Raw genomic sequence first — 7,866 nt, 5'->3', positions numbered from 1 at the left:
ACCCATGGTACCAGTACTCTTCCTTTTATCACTAAGAATTTGACTATTCCAGCTTCCTCATACAGGAGGAAGCATACAGTACTTTTCTTTTTGTAACTGACTTATTTCCAAACTCTCTCTGCCCTTCTGGGGATTTCTGTTCTAGGTTAGAAGTCAGTGACCCTTTTTGGTAAATAGTTTTGGCTTCATTGGCTTTACTGTCTACTGCAACAATTCAGGGAGGCTGCCAGAGTCAACAGTCATGGGAACAGGCATTGGCCATGGCGCAGTAACATCCTATTTACAAGGGTGATCTGCCAGATTGCCCTGGCTCCCATTTGCTCACCTGATCTCGATACACAGAGTCAGTAGAACAACAAATCCTTTGCACTTTGGTAAGAAGCACCTGGCCCGGTGGGAGCTGTGTGTGGGGTGCCCACACCTCACTGCTTCTTCAGGACAAAGAAGGTGCCAAGGAGCCTAGCCCTGCCCAGTGAGAGGGTGACTTGCTTCCACATGTGCTGGATAGCTGCTTCTATTTTTCTCTTTTCTTTTTAATAATGTATTTTAATTTTTTAAAATTGAGAAATAATGGACGTATAACATTGTAACTGTCTCAGGTGTACAACATAATGATAATTTATGTACATACTGCAAAATGACTACCCCACAATAAGTTTAGTTAGCATCCTCATCTTTTTCCTTGATGTGACCTGTTAATCTCAGTTAAGTCTGGGACATCCCTGAGAGTCTGTATCCCAGAAAGGAGTTGTTTGAGAGGCGGTGGAGATGATGATATAGTCACAGAGTCCACTTAAATATAAACATCAGTATCCATCAAAAAGGTCTGTCTAATCAAAGCTATTTTTTCCAGTAGTCATGTATAGATGTGAGAGTTGGATAAAGAAAGCTGCGTGTCAAAGAATTGATGCTTTTGAACTGTGGTGTTGGAGAAGACTCTTGAGAGTCCCTTGGACTGCAAGGAGATCCAACCAGTCCATCCTAAAGGAAATTAGTCCTGAATATTCACTGGAAGGACTGATGCTGAAGCTGAAGCTCCAATACTTTGGCCACCTGTTGCAAAAAACTGGAAAAGACCCTGATGCTGGGAAAGATGGAAGGCAGGAGGAGAAGGGGACAATTTAGAGGATAAGATGGTCATCACCAACTCGATGGACATGAGTTTGAGCAGGCTCCGGGAATTGGTAATGGACAGGGAAGCCTGGCCTGCTGCAGTCCGTGGGGTCGCAAACAGTCGGACATGACTGAGAGACTGAACTGAATTGAACTGAACTGAATCCATCAAAAATCTTGACTACAAACAACAGACACTGATCCCGACCATGGGCATCAGCTGTGTGCCATGTTGGCAGGCTCTTTGGGGCTCTGAGACACATGGGAAGGGTAGGCTGGGCCAGTGGCCAAAGCCATGACTGTGACCCTCCCCACTCCTGACCCTGAGGCCCCTGCTCTGGAGCCAAGCGCTGGGGACAAGCTCTGGGGACAGAGTGTGACTAACATGCCACATGCTGGTGGCTGCAGAGGTGGAGACAGAACACTGGCCCTTTGTTACTCGTCTGAGACAATTTTTAAAAACTGTGGCAAGGATGGAGTGTGGAGGTATCTTTGGTGAAAAGAAGGAGTTAGGGGCCAAAAGAATATACTAAAAGACTTAATTCCTGTCTCTCTGCATCAATGACTTTGTGTCTTCTTTCCAGAACAAAAAGCCTCAAAGAACACAGACTTTATTAGAGAGTAAAACTATCTAGCTTGTGGTAGATATCAAAAGAGATCATACAGTGTAGCAGGCATTCAATGAGTTAGTTCCAATGTTTATTAATTCTCACACATGGGAGATAAAAGATAAACATGTTTTGCTTCATTTTTTTGGTAATCCCCACTCTGAAGAGTAAGTTAGTTGGTTTGCATAGGAGATGAGACTTGAAGACTCAGGAGTTCTAATTCCTGCTTTCTATCATACCACACTCAGAATATCTGCTGATGGTCTTTACTCATTTGCTGCTGTTCAGTCACTCAGTCGCATCTAACTCTTTGCCACCCCATGGACTGCAGCACACCAGGCTTCTCTGTCCTTCACTCTCTCCCTGAGTTTGCTCAAACTCATGTCCATTGAGTCGGTGATGCCATCCAACCATCTCATCCTCTATGGCCACTTCTCCTCCTGCCCTCAATCTTTCCCAGCATGAGGGCCTTTTCTGATGAGTCAGCTCTTCGCATCAAGTGGCCAAAGTATTGGAGCTTCAGCTTCAGCATCAGTCATTTCAGTGAATATTCAGAGTTGATTTCCTTCAGGATTGACTGGTTTGAACTCCTTGCCATCCAAGTCACTGTCAAGAGTTTTCTCCAGCACCATAGTTCAAAAGCATCAATTCTTTCAGCTATCTTTATGGTCCAACTCTCACATCCCTACATGACCACTGGAAAAACCATAGCTTTGACTATACAGATCTTTGTCAGCAAAGTGATATCTTTGCTTTATAATATGCTGTCTAGGTTTGTCATAGCTTTTCTTCTAAGGAGCAAGCATCATTTTTTTTGCTTGAAGAATTTCTTTTTTTTTTTTTTCTTTTATTTTTATTAGTTGGAGGCTAATTACTTTACAATATTGTAGTGGTTTTTGCCATACATTGGCATGAATCAGCCATGGATTTACATGTGTTCCCCATCCCGATCCCCCCTCCCGCCTCCCTCCCCATCCCATCCCTCTGGGTCTTCCCAGTGCACCAGCCCTGAACACTTGTCTCATGCATCCAACCTGGGCTGGTGATCTGCTTCACCCTTGATAGTATACTTGTTTCAATGTTATTCTCTCAGAACATCCCACCCTCACCTTCTCCCACAGAGTCCAAAAGTCTGTTCTGTACATCTGTGTCTCTTTTTCTGTTTTGCATATAGGGTTATCGTTACCCTCTTTTTAAATTCCATATATATGCATTAGTATACTGTATTGGTCTTTATCTTTCTGGTTTACTTCACTCTGTATAATGGGCTCCAGTTTCATCCATTTTATTAGAACTGATTCAAATGAGTTCTTTTTAATGGCTGAGTAATAGTCCATTGCGTATATGTACCATAGCTTAGGAGCAAGCCTGCAGTCACTGCCTGCAGTAATGTTGGAGCTCAAGAAAATAAAGTCTGTCACTGTTTCCATTTTCTCCCCATCTATCTGCCGTGATGTGATGGGACTGATGCCATGATCTTAGTTTTTTGAATGTTGACTTTTAAGCCAGCTTTTTCCATTGTCCTCTTTCACCTTCATCAAGAGGCTCTTTAGTTCCTCTTCACTTTGTGCCATTTGGGTGGTGTCATCTGCATATCTTAGGCTATCGATATTTCTCCTGGAAGTACTTATTCCAGTTTGTGATTCATCCAGCCTGGCATTTCACATGATGTACTTTGCATAGAAGTTAAATAAGCTGGGTGACAATATACAGCCTTGATGTACTACTTTTCTGATTATGAACCAGTCCATTGTCCCATGTCTGGTTCTAACTGTTGCTTCTTGATCTGCATACAGGTTTCTCAGGAGGCAGGTAAGGTGGTCTGGTATTCCCATCTCTTCATGAATTTTCCACAGTTTGTTGTGATCCACACAGTTGAAAGTTTTAGCATAGTCACTGAAGCAGAAGTAGATGTTTTTCTGGAATTCTCTTGCTTTTTCTATGATTCAACAGATGTTGGCAATTTGATCTCTGGTTCCTCTGGCCTTTTCTAAACTGAAATTGTACATCTGGAAGCTCTCAGCTCACGTACTGTTGAAGCCTAGCTTGAAGGTTTTTGAACATTACCTTGCTAGCATGTGAAATGAGCGCAATTGTACAGAAGTCTGAACATTCCTTGAAGCATTGCTCTTCTTTGGGATTGGAGTGAAAACAGACCTTTCCCAGTCCTATAGCCACTGCTGAGCTTTCCAAATTTGCTAGCATGTTGAGTGCAGCACTTAAACAGTATCATCTTTCAGGATTTTAAATAACTCAGCTGGAATTCCGTCACATTCTTAGTAATGCTTCCTAATGCGTGCTTGACCTCACACTCCACGATATCTGGTTCTAGGTAAGTGACCATATCATCATGGTTATCCAGGTCATTAATATCTTTTCTTGGGTATAGTTCTTCTGTATATTCTTGCCACCTCTTCTTAATCTCTTCTGCTTCTGTTAGGTCCTCACCGTTTCTGTCCTTTATTGTGCCCATCTTTGCATGAAATGTTCCCTTGGTATCTCTAATTTTCTTGTAGAGATCTCTAGTCTTTCACATTCTATTGTTTTCCTCTATTGCTTTGCATTGTTCGTTTAAGAAGGCTGTCTTATCTCTTCTTGCTATTCTTTGGAACTCTGCCACTAGTGCCAAAGAAGCTGAACAGTTCTATGAAGACCTGCAAGACCTTCTAGACCTACAAGAACTAGCAAACCAAAAAAAGATGTCCTTTTCATCATAGCGGATTGGAATGCAAAACAAGGAAGTCAAGAAACACCTGGAGTAACAGACAAATTTGGCCTTAGAGTAGAAAATGAAGCAGGGCAAAGGCTAAGAGTTTTGCCAAGAGAACGCACTGGTCATAGCAAACAACCCCTTCCAACAACACAAGAGAAGACTCTACACATGGGCATCACCAGATGGTCAATACTGAAATCAGATTGATAATATTGTTTGCAGCTGAAGATGGAGAAGCTCTATACAGTCAGCAAAAACAAGATCCGGAGGTGACTGTGGCTTAGATAATGAGCTCTTTACTGCCAAATTCAGACTTAAACTGAAGAAAGCATTCCAAACAACTAGGCCATTAAGGTATGACCTAAATCGAATCCTTTATGGCTATATAGTGGAGGTGATGACTAGATTCAAAGGATTAGATCCCATAGAAAGAGTGCCTGAAGTACTATGGACAGAGGTTCATAACACTGTACAGGATGTGTGACCAAAACCATCCCCAAGAAAAAGAAATGCAACAAGGGAAAGTGGTTGTCTGAGGAGGCCTTACAAATAGCTGAGAAAAGAAGAGAAACAAAAGGCAAAGGAGAAAGGGAAAGATAAACCTATCTGAATGCAGAGTTCCAAAGAATAGCAAGGAGAGGTAAGAAAGTCTTCTTTATTCATAATCACAAGGAAGATCATGGGTGTGGTTTATTTTCCTTGGAAGAACTCAGAGAATGTGTGACAGTAAATGTTTATGTGAGCCCTGATTCCTGAAGCCTCAGAGCTGGAGGCAAAACCTCCCGCATTGACTCTGCTATGGAGAGCAACCCCAGGATAGGAGAGTGAGGGAGGAGAGGGAAGCCTGGGAATGAAAGGGAGCAGAAGCCAGGTGGCTGGTGTGACACTGAATCAGACAGACCTTCACAACACATCAGCCTGCTGCTTGGTCACAGGGTTATAGGATGGGGTGGGGGAGCAACTGAGCAATTTAACCGCTGACTCTTTCCCTTATCCCTGGGGTATAAAGATGGCATGGTCAACTGAATTTGGGGAATGTTAAACAAAACCAGATTTTTCCAGCTGTAGGGCTTGTTAGAGCCTTTGGCCACTCAACACCCTAAGCCCCATGTATGTGGGCACCTTGGAAGTCAATTTTTTTGGAGTAATATCAACTTGACCAATAATAGCAGTAGTAGCTGACACTTGGATTTTGCCTTACTCCATGCCAAGCACCATTGTAAGTGCACAACTTTCTTGACACTTTCAATTCTCATAATGATTCTCATAGTGTAAATACAATCACCCCGTTTCACAAAAGACACAACTCAGGCAAAGAGAGGGTAAGTAGTTTGACCTAAGGTCACACAGCTACGAAACGGAGAAGTCACGATTTGAATACCAGCAGTTGGGCTCTCCTTGGGGATGGTCTTGATCACGAACCTCCATCCATAGTTCTTCAGGCACTCTATCAGATTGAATCCCTTGAATCTATTTGTCTCTTCCACTATATAACCATAAGGGATTTGATTTAGGTCATACCTGAATGGTCTAGTGGTTTTTCCCTACTTTCTTCAATTTAAGTCTGAATTTGGCAATAAGAAGTTCATGATCTGAGCAATAGTCAGCTTCTGGTCTTGTTTTTGCTGACTGTATAGAGCTTCTCCATCTTCAGCTGCAAAGAATATAATCAATCTGATTTCGGCATTGACCATCTGGTGATGTCCATGTGTAGAGTCTTCTCTTGTGTTGTTGGAAGGGGGTGTTTGCTATGACCAGTGCTTTCTCTTGGCAAAACACTATTAGCCTTTGCCCTGCTTCATTTTCTACTCTAAGGCTAAATTTGTCTGTTACTCCAGGTATTTCTTGACTTCCTACTTTTGCATTCCAGTCCCCTATAATGAAAAGGACATCTTTTTTGGGTGTTAATTCTAGAAGGTCTTGCAGGTCTTCATAGAACCGTTCAACTTCAGCTTCTTCAGCATTACTGGTTGGGGAACAGAGTTGGATTACTGTGATATTGAATGGTTTGCCAACGAACATAGATCATTCTGGCGTTTTTGAAATTGCATCCAAGTACTGCATTTTGGACTCTTTTGTTGACTATGATGGCTATTCCATTTCTTCTAAGGGATTCCTGCCCATAGTAGTAGATAAAATGGTCATCTGAGTTAAATTCACTCATTCCAGTCCTTTTTAGTTCGCTGAAACCATTTTAGTTCGCTGATTCCTAAAATGTCAATGTTCACTCTTGCCACCTCCTGTTTGACCGCTTTCAATTTGCCTTGATTCATGGACCTAATATTCCAGGTCCCTATGCAATACTGCTTTTTATAGCATCGGACTTTACTTCCATCACCAGTCACATCCACAACTGGGTGTTGTTTTTGCTTTGGCTCCATCTCTTCATTTTTTCTGAAGTTATTTCTCCACTGATCTCCAGTAGCATATTGGGCACCTACTGACCTGGGAGTTCATCTTTCAGTGTCCTATCTTTTTGCCTTTTCAAACTGTTCATGGGGTTCTCAAGGCAAGAATACTGAGGCGGTTTGCCATTCTCCAGTGGACCACGTTTTGTCAGACCTCTCCACCATGACCCGTCCATCTTGGGGGGCCCTACATGGCATGGGTCATAGTTTCACTGAGATAGCCAAGGCTGTAGTCCATGTGATCAGTTTGGTTAGTTTTCTGTGATTGTGGTTTTCATTCTGTCTTCCCTCTGATGGAGAAGGATAAGAGGCTTATGGAAGCTTCCTGAGGGGAAAGACTGACAGAGGGGGAAACTGGGTCTTGTTCTACTGGGTGGGGCCATGCTCAGTAAGCTTAGACAGAATACTAAAAAGCAGAGACACTACTTTTCCAACAAAGGTCCATCTAGTCAAAGCTTTGGTTTTTCCAGTAGTCATGTATGGGTGTGACAGTTGGACTATAAAGAAAGCTGAGTGCTGAAGAATCGATGCTTTTGAACTGTGGTGTTGAAGACTCTTGAGAGTCCTTTGGACAGCAAGGAGATCCAACCAGTCCATCCTAAAGGAAATTAGTCCTGAATATTCATTGGAAGGATGATTCTGAAGCTGAAACTCCAATACTTTGGCCACCTGATGTGAAGAACTGACTCATTGAAAAAGACCCTGATGCTGGGAAAGATTGAAGGCGGGAGGAGAAGGGGATGACAGAGGATGAGATGGTTGGATGGCATCACCAACTCAATGGACATGAGTTTGAGCAAGCTCCGGGAGTTGGTGATGGACAGGGAGGCCTAGCTTGCTGCAGTCCATGGGGTGGCAAAGAGTCAGACATGACTGAGTGACTGAACTGAAATGAACAGTGTCGGGCTCTTCAGTTCTTGCTACTGTGTCATTGGAGTAACGCATTAAAAGACTATATTTAACATCATTTAGGTATTTTTAGGTGTCTCCTCTCTTGGAAAGACTTAGAAAGGGGCACCCTAAT

This window comes from Cervus canadensis, chromosome 10 (genome assembly GCF_019320065.1).
Source record: "Cervus canadensis isolate Bull #8, Minnesota chromosome 10, ASM1932006v1, whole genome shotgun sequence".
NCBI classification, from domain to species: domain Eukaryota; kingdom Metazoa; phylum Chordata; class Mammalia; order Artiodactyla; family Cervidae; genus Cervus; species Cervus canadensis.
This window is presented reverse-complemented; position numbering follows the sequence as displayed.